Source organism: Drosophila melanogaster, chromosome 2R (assembly GCF_000001215.4).
Source record: "Drosophila melanogaster chromosome 2R".
Classification (NCBI taxonomy): Eukaryota; Metazoa; Arthropoda; class Insecta; order Diptera; family Drosophilidae; genus Drosophila; species Drosophila melanogaster.
The window spans coordinates 18,494,220-18,503,607 of record NT_033778.4 but is presented as its reverse complement, the minus strand read 5'-3'; the positions used below and the strand labels follow the sequence as shown (position 1 = coordinate 18,503,607).

Here is a 9,388-nt window from a genome sequence, read left to right as displayed (position 1 = left end):
AATATTAAAGAGAGACAAACAAGTTGATTGTTGACGTTGTCGAAGCTCTCATAAAGCTCATCGAGTTGTTCAACGCTCTCAAAAGAGTGGTGCTCATTGAATGATCTTGTCATCGAAGCTTTTCACAAGCAAAAGCTCAGATACTTTAAAAGAGAGTGTATTTTACATTAAAGTATCCTAAATATTGCTGTTAATTTACTATTACTAACGTAGAGATCATAGGAACCATAAAGGAACTATTAGGTATGTAGATTCCAAAAACAGATTCCATTTCCCAATTTCGATCGATATGCTAGAAAAATGTTAAAATTTCTTATTCGTACTTCCACTATTTGGGTATCTTGATCAGAACAAGAATACATCAAAACAGATACCAAACATATTAAAAATTGATTATACATTTTATTTGCAAGAAAGCCGATCGAACTGCGATCGAATGAGCATCTTCTTTGGCCCAATTGAAAAGGTGACTAACTAAGCGGATTTGGCGCACCCACTGACAGCCCTTTCCCAAGGTGAACAAAATTAAATTTTTAAGCGGATTTCGGAATTAGTTAATGGTTCAGGCCAGAGGGTTCCCCATTCAGAGATTCACTTTGCTCGGCTGCAGGAGCTTTTTGTACATAAAGTGAATATAATTGGATTTCTGATGCTCGGCATCAGGTAGATAGAGACATTAATGTGGAATGCAGGGGGACAAAAACGTCGATAATGGTTCGTTTTGGCCTTTGGCCCATCGAACTCGAACTCCGAACTGAAAGTGCCGCTCACGTTGAATGCCTTTAAATATTTGGTCACGGGCGAGGGATGCCACAGCGAAATGAGAAAAATGTTTGCCCAGGTATGCGGGCAGGTGGCGTCCCCCATTTTCCGCCCGTCTATGCCCCAGCGCCAGAACACGCCCCCTCGTTTTCCAGCTTTTCCCGTTCGAAGACAAATTTGTGAAAGCAATTTGCAGTTATTAAAGCTTTTAGTGGGATCAAAAGCAAGCTGGCTGCTTCCTTCGACCTCCTTCGAGTACAAGGCATTAAATTTAATTTGGTAATTGAATAATTTCTGTGACAAACACGAACTCAGGCGCAGAGCCTCAGAAGTTTTTCGGCTGCCTCGAGGCGATGGGGCAAACTATGTACAACGATATGTACGCATGTACATGTGTATGTCCCGTGGGCCCTGAAAGCATTAACTAATTGATTGCCACTTGACGAGTGACATTTATCTTCATAACTTGGTTTTTTTTTTCGCCCCGTTCTGGGTGCTTAATTGAAATCACAACCAGGACTATCTAGCAGATGCTCTTTCACTGCTCTGTGCATGAGATTAATGGTAATAGGATAGCCAGGATTCGGATGTGGAGACGGACTCGAGAGCAACGCCCACGTGGTGGTGCCACTGAGTCAGCTGTTCGAGTGCAAAATCCAGTGTAATTAATGATCCTTTGACGCGTGGGATGAGTTTCCTGGTATCCCGATATCCTTTCACTGCCTCCCATAAATATTACTTAATTCACAGTCAGCCTTGGCATTTATAACAATTAAATTGTGGGGACTGCTCGGCTAATTGTCCCTCTAAAACCAACAATGAACGACTGGGAGTATCCATGGCATCTTTAGTGGAAAGTTAAATACACAAGAATGTGTGTGTGTGTGTGTTTCTGCCCCGAATCAGATAAGCACAATGAAGATGTCAAAATGCCTTGAATCCTGCAGCTTTTGTCTCTTTTTCCATTCTGCTTTTTATTGGAACTGCGAACAGAGGATTTTCTGCGACTGAGGGTATTCCACTGACTAGGCATATTAATCGGCGCTCAAATTAAAAGTGACATCCCATTATTTAGATATAGATATGAATCCGGAACGGCAGACAAGTCAAATGAAGGGCAGTCCTTTGTAAAAAAAAAATCCAAATCGATGGCTGTCGATGACAATGGCTATCAATTTGAATAAAGAGGAGGATGAGAAGATGTCCTTCTGCTTTCCCTGCAAATTAAGTGACGCATTTCTTGGAATTCAAATTGTCTCTGTGACTTAAAAGGTATTTGCCACATCAACTTAATGCGCAACAATTATTGATTATAAATTCGTATATACATATTTATTAATTTTTCGGATAACTTGTTTAAAGTATTTTAAAGCCCAACAGCCAGTACTTCAAAATCGACAAATATGGCGCCTAAGTTAGGTTTTCATTTTTCAACTACAGGAAAGCGATTACATGTGTGGCTTCGATGACCTTGGGATATGTTTTCGCTCCCGATCCCCTCGTCCATCAATGCCAGTCGATATGCTCCTTTGACCTTCTGCCCGCTGACACTGTCGGATTCAGGACTTAAAACTCAGGACTCAGAACCCGTAAGCCAGTCGAAAGCATCTGTTTTTGCATCTCTCGGATGCGACAGGATGCCTGGCAGGCTAAGGACTTTAATTTGTTTGATCCGTCTGTGTTTATCAGCGAAATCCACTTGCTAGTCGCTGAATTTATTGAACTTTATTGAACTGTAAGAATACGAGCATAAATAAAATGTAGAACATGGGAAAAGTACGGCATGGAAGTAGAATAAAAGAAAAACCAAATTCGATTGCAGGATATTACAGAGTGCGGCAAATCTACATCCCCAATCGATGAATGATGGAGGGCCATTTTCCTTGGCCATATGTGTGTGTGTGTGTATGTGTGGTTGGGTGGTGTGTATAGTGGGTGAGTGGGTGGTGGTTGGGGAATTGCGGCCATTCGCGCTTTTACGACCCACCTGAATGAATGGATTTTTAGGGCTTTTCGAATATGTATTTTAATGGAGCCGGTGGCTCGTTGTTCTTGCTTTTCTAAACAAAAGCATTGGCAATTTTATTGGGTTTATTTTTTTGCGCCAGTGTTTACTTTGGGCCAAAGCACTCGAAACTGCTGTTGGCACTTTCTGCCTTGTTGCCATTGATGGATTAGCGCTGTAAGCCAAACAGGTGGTAGGCGGCCAGAGCGCATATTTTTTTTCTCTTTTTTTTTGGGCCATGTATTCAGCGCCCATTTCATCACTTTTTCTAAGCCTTTTGGCCATTCAATGCATCAACAGAGTGACAGGCAGAGATGCTGTATCACTGTTTTATGGTCATACACACGGATGTGCGTACAGGAAAAACGTTATATCAACAGATGCGGTCGAAATATGTATTTTTTTTTTTCTCAATCTTACCATTCGGGACACAATTTGCAATCGAAATAAATGTCATACCAGCACTCTGAGTTAAGCTGAACGGGAAATTTTCACTTTAAATTTAAAAACGGCACATTTTTAATATGAAACCCCAGCCTTAAGCCCAATGTGCCCCATTTAATGCCATTAAATAAACCAGCTTAAATAATTCCTAGTTATTTTCATTTAAGCTCAACATCCCCTTGCTCCCACTGAATTCAACATCAGAGCTCATCATCATCCTCTTAGCCATTCAGGATCTGCTTAATCCCATTAGCACTTTCAAAACAATTCAATGCGAAAAGCATTTCAATTGGCAGCCGCAAAACTGGAATTTCGTTGGTAGTTTGACAGTCAGCTAACCAGTTTGCACTTTGGCCAAAAATTTGCTCTGGCTTAGCTAAAATAAATGTTTGCAAGCCCTCACAATGTGGGTAACTGGTACAGGTTTAGCATAGACTAAAAACTAAAAATTGATTTTTTTTTCTCATTTATGCGAATGCATTATCTGGACATTTTATTTTATTGCGTTGAATTGGGGTTATTTATGTGCCGTGGCGGGAGTGTTTAGATTTATGGGTCGTTAAGCAGATGAAGGTGTTTGGTGCCTTGGCCAGCAGCTCTGGCCCAGACCCTTTTGCCATAAATCCTTAAAAGGCTGCCGGGCCATGTGTGGCCTGTTATCTAATGCGTACATGGCCAGTAATTAACAAGGCAAATATGTACTAATTGCGTATACGCGTCGTGGGCCAACCACAAACAGAAAATGCTAATTAAGACGTAGTCGGCGTGCACTTGATAAATCAATTAATTTATGCAACATCATCGGGGGGTGCCAGTGCATTAGCCCAAGGATCGCACGAGTCCGTGGAGCAGCAGCCAGCAACACAATGCGCCGCAGGACCTCTAAACACATCCATTTAATTACATCCCACCGTGGCACGAACACATCCGCCCGCCTCCTGGCGTCGCTTGTGAAAAGAGCACGCAGCTTGATCCACAGCAGGGTGCAGGCTTATTAACTACAGAAATTGATTTTGTCCAGGGACCAGAGAGCAGCCATTTCAGCGGACCCGGACCCCGGGGACCATCCTGCCCATGCTAATGCCCCGGGGCATCCGTGACAACCCGTTGGCTGACTAATCGCACTTAATTTGCAGCAGACGGTACACCCGACACCTGAGCTTCCCAATGCTTTAAGGTCCTGCGAAAACAAAAGTTCATTGCCCTTCCACGGCGCAGCTTCTCCGCAATAATAAAGACCTTTATGTAAATGTCTATATAAAGTCGTGAAAAAGGCAATTCGTTAACAGAACTATTTGATTACAGTTGGCGCTCGTCGCCATAAATCAACGACATCTTAGTCGATGATGCTAAAGAACACATTTAAGCTTTTAAGCTGCTACATTTGAATCACCTAACATACTTAATACTTGGAATTTAGTTTTATTAAAAACATAATAAACGTAATGTCATCTATTTTAAGTTGATATCAATCCATTCTGTAAACAAGATTCGTTCCATATGAAATAGTATCAGATAAGTATAAACTAATTCCACAACACTAAACAGTCTAAGGCAGTAACGAAGAGATAACTATTCCATTGTTAGCCGGAATGGTTGGCTAGAATGGTCATGGGCAATAACAAAGCTATGCCCGCAATTCTTAAATGGAATTGTCACCTCGTCGGGCGCCAAAGAGGCTCAAGACACTGTCGGGGGGTGGTGGGCAGTGGGTTCTTGGGCACATCGTGAAACGGAGTGGAAGTGGAACCAGAGCCGCAGGCTCCAAAAGCTCACCGCATTCAACGGCTCCTCCGGTTTCAGCCTGGGAATCGAGAATCCGAAAAAGCGAACAGTCGTCGAGCAGATTGGGCACTAGCATCCGAATGTGGATCTGAATCCGAATGCGAACCGCACTAAACAAAAATCCCATCGAGCAGTGTGGCAATGTCAACACGGGGTAGCAACATGCCTCGTGGGTGTTTTATTGTTTATCTTATCTGGCCGCCAGTTTTTGGCCAGAAGCAGATGGCCTAAGGCCAAAAAGTGTTTAAACTTTATATCGGTCGATATAAATTGCCTCGAAAAGTGCCGGCATTTCGAGGCGTACGAGTGTATGCAAAAGTGCACTCATCTCTCGCGACGTGGCAACACGATTAATGGCTGGGGCAACATTCAGACGTGTTGCCAAACAGCCGGCAACATGGAAGCCTTCTTTGAGCCACAAGTGTTTCGGCCCACTCCCCCCACGATTTCGGCCTGATTTCGAGGAAAACAAAGCAGCAACAGCTCCTCCATGAGCTTGTGCTCTTTGCCTCGCTCACTCTCTGTGTGCCATTTCCATAGTGTTTCTGGGCCGAAAGCTTTCGGCTTTTCCGAGCTGCTCCGCCGCTCAGTTCCTCGTCGAAGTTGAAAGCGTTTGGTGCTCGCAGCGGAAAAGCGAATCTGGCGGCACCCAAACAAATATTAAGAAAAAAAAATGAATAAATAAGGAAAAGCTGGGGAAAACTTTGAAAACGGGCGCGCGAACAAGTGAGCAGCGGCGGCAGAATCAAAATCAGCAGCCGAAGTGAAGTGTAAATAAGTGAAATACCCAGCACACACAGATACACACACGCATACCGACACCGGAGTTTGGGCCCTGGTATTAGAACGGCATGGGGTAGTTGTTTATATTTATATCCAGCGATTCCAGTTTACCCCAGTTCAGCAGGTGCGACATTCCTTTGATTATAGACGTTGCCTAAACGGCATTGCATTTCCCGACCTGCGTAACTATGTTCGCTTACTATCTTTAAATGGAGTTGTATCTAATGATACATATTTAGAAAACGATTATTATGGTTTTGTGATTAAAAGATCTTCGTTTTCGTGTATCCCTTTTTGGCCATTAAAGATGCAGCATTTCCCCAATTAAATATATGGTCTAAATGGGCAATACGATTTCCGACCCATTTCTCGGTTCGGCACCCCTTTGCATTTATCAATGTCTTCGTCCGGGTTCCCTTAGCTTGACTTAGATTGATATGGGAACAATGCAGCCCGATAAAAGGGGTTACAGAAAATAAAAACCAATTAAATCAACCACTCGGAAAGTTAGACCGGCCAGCAAAGAACCCTTAAAATTGCAGCGCGCAAATTTTAATTGGAAAAACTTGCCTAATTGAAGTTTAACAAACAAAGCGACTGGGCACAGGCTGGGGCAATGCAAATCCTGTCTGGGACAGCACAAACTTCGTTCTAATTTTCAATTAAATGAAGACAAAACGAGGCAAAAAAAAAAAATATAACGAAAAGGAATTGTGCCAAGTGCAATGACCACAGCTGGATCCCAAGCCGCAGGACCTGTTCATTGTTCACTATTGGCTTCCGCCTGTGCGGATTCCGAGGGCGCTTTAGCGTTTTGCACGTCTTTCCGTATCTGAAAACAATTAAAATATGCATAAAATGTAAATGAGAGATGCCCAACTAAAATGCCAGGACCAAAGTCAAACGCCAAGTGTTCTTTCTAGTCCACAACAATTCCGTTTCTGTTTATCGAATTTATAGCACGTCAAGCGAGAAAGCAAAGTGCAAATGAAAAAGTGAAAATAATTTGTGAATAAATCAGTTGGGAGAAACAATGATGGACTAACGGATTTTGACGGACCTTGCGTGAAATTCGGCAGAAGGTAAGAGAACCGCGAGTCGGCCGCAATTTCACTCACATTTAAGCCGCAATTCGATATCGATAAACGCACTCAGGCCGAAATTCTCGAGAGTCTTGTTTATTTGGCCGACGGTAATTAGTTTCTTCTCTTTTCGGGCTACCAATCCAGCCTTCACCACATCGACCACCCGCCACCCAAATTGTTTGGTCTGGCAGTCCATGCGGCGTATGCGTAATATTAAGATAATTGAATGGGCCATGACAAACAACAAACGAAAATGGAAATGAAAATGTTTCCTTTTTGTTTTTATTTTGTTTTTTTTTCTTCTTCTTCTTCTGCTCCTCCGTCTCTGCTTCTGTCATTCGGCCATCATAAAGCATTTTCCGACCTGGCTTGGCATATCCTTTCATTGCCTCTCATGTCGAAAATGGCCAATAAAAATGTTTACGACGCACGCACACACACACAGGTAAATTCTTGGAAAATTGTGCCCCAAGAAGCGTTGAATACTTATTAAAAAAATTACCCAAACTCGGGCGTACATAAGCATTCATGTGTATGGGCATGTACAACTCTTAACGATTCGCCAAGTTCATTATTTAGCATTTTCATAAAGAGTTTAATGCCTGATAATTCAGCGAAACCATCGTGGATTACCCGAACGCCATATGTGCTTATTAAATGATATTTCTATTTAAGATAGGTCTTTTGGCATCCTGCAGAACATTCGTTTAATTCTAATTAAAGGTCTGGGCAGAAAGTTGATGAGGGTAAATTGGCAAGTAATTAATCGCCATTTCATTTAGGAGTAAAACTGGGCAGAATAGCGTACCTAATATAAATTAAGCAACAGACATAACTTTGTAGTATGAATTTATAAAAGCGAGCATTTAATTAAGAGCAAGTTTAAGAGACCATTAAAGTACTTTGACTTTTGACAACCGTTAAAAAAAGTCTCTTTCATTTTTGTGTTAGTTCTTAACTAGATGCAATCGAGCTAAATAAATATGCGCCAAATGCTGCAGCAAAAAGTCAAACTTTTGGTTGCCCAAAAGAGTTTTCTACCAAAAACGCATAATCATTATAACACTTTAATAATCGATTTAGCAAGGAGCTCAGTTCGTCGTTTAAATTATCCAAGCTTAAGAAAGTGAATTAACACCATACCCGAAATGATATATTTTATTCATGGCGTATGCGTAATTCGCTTTTCGCTGACGCTGTCTCTCTGAGCTCTATATAAACATTAAAACTTTGTTTATATTCGCTGCAGAAAATCGTATGTACACATATCCCAAAATCCTGCACGCTCACATTATTCGAAACACATACATAAAACTCGAAAGCGAACAAAAACAGTGGATTGCAAAAGAACGGCAACAAACAAATGCAGAATGCCTTTGCATGTTTCGGACCGATTTTAATGGCTCTCAAATTTTATATTTATTGAAACTATAAAAAGTTTATGGGCGAGTACCGTGTAATAAACCAATATATGCCACCAATTGAGAACACGTGTTTTCCTTGCAGTTGGGTGCAGCCGTCAGGCCACCTTTTTATTTCTTCTTATCTCTTCGAGTAGCAGAAACGGTTCTGCCCGCTTAACCTCTACAGAGTGTCTAATCTTACCTAAATACTGCGACTGCGCCGCCGTCGACAGCGGCAGAAGAGCAGCGTATATATATATATGTATAAGAGAGAGAGAGAGAGAGCTTATGCGCATATATGGCCAGCGGCCAGCGTGGGGATGCTGACTTAGCTTAAAGCATAAATGGGTGATCTTATATCACGCTCACTTGAGACATTTATTTATGCAATGCAACTAAGTGTTGCTGTGTACTTATAGGTACAGTGTACCCTCGATATATGCACATACTACACCTCCCCTCTTTTTTAAAATAACGTAAAGAAATGAAGTTATTTTCTATCAACTATATTACCATTATAAAATAAAAATTACTTAAATATTATTTTTAATGAATTAACATTATTTATGATATAGAATTTTTAAATGAATAAAGAAAAAATATGTATGTATTTTGAATTAATAAAAATTCGATTATATCTATGTCTTTGTTATATTGTTTTGGCTGATCAGGCCGTTATTTAAGTTTTATTATGAAAGGTTTGGCATTGATTGCCCTTTTTTTTTTCATTCTATTTGTGCTTTTTTAGCCTATCTTTATGTACTATTTGTTGTTTCTTACTTCCTGTTTTAATGGTTATATTGTCATTTATTCCTATATCTACTACGTCATAAGGACCTTCATATCTTTTATCTAACTTATGACCTGTTTCTTTTCTAAGTAATACTTTATCTCCTATTTTTAATTCGAAATTATTTGTATTCCTATCATATCTTAATTTTCTATCCGCTTTTGCTTTTTCTAACATTCTTCTTGCTCTGTTGTACGACAATTCTAGTCTGCATTTAAGCTCTTTAGAGTAGTCGTCTAAGTTGTATATTGGGTCTATTTTGTTTATCTTACTGAAATCTTTGAATTGTCTGGGTAGTCTGCCAAATACTAGTTCGTATGGGCAATAGTCA

The 9,388-nt window shown here is 40.8% G+C and overlaps 1 protein-coding gene across 4 annotated transcripts in view, besides 1 other annotated feature; it reads left to right on the top strand.

Annotated features, from left to right (window-relative positions):
- Positions 1-5,581: 5,581 nt before the first annotated feature.
- Positions 5,582-9,388, top strand: part of CG30116 (uncharacterized protein) — a 41,425-nt gene continuing 37,618 nt past the window's right edge. For 2 of the 4 annotated variants that reach the window (NM_137493.3, NM_166291.2), the window contains exons 1-2: positions 5,582-5,766; positions 6,740-6,861. The gene's annotated coding sequence lies outside the window, so the exon portion shown is untranslated. Of the gene's footprint in view, positions 5,853-6,702; positions 6,862-9,388 lie in introns of all 4 variants that reach the window. The other 2 variants (NM_137494.2, NM_166292.2) reach the window with 1 other exon arrangement.
- Positions 8,320-9,388: part of a mobile genetic element that runs on past the window's edge.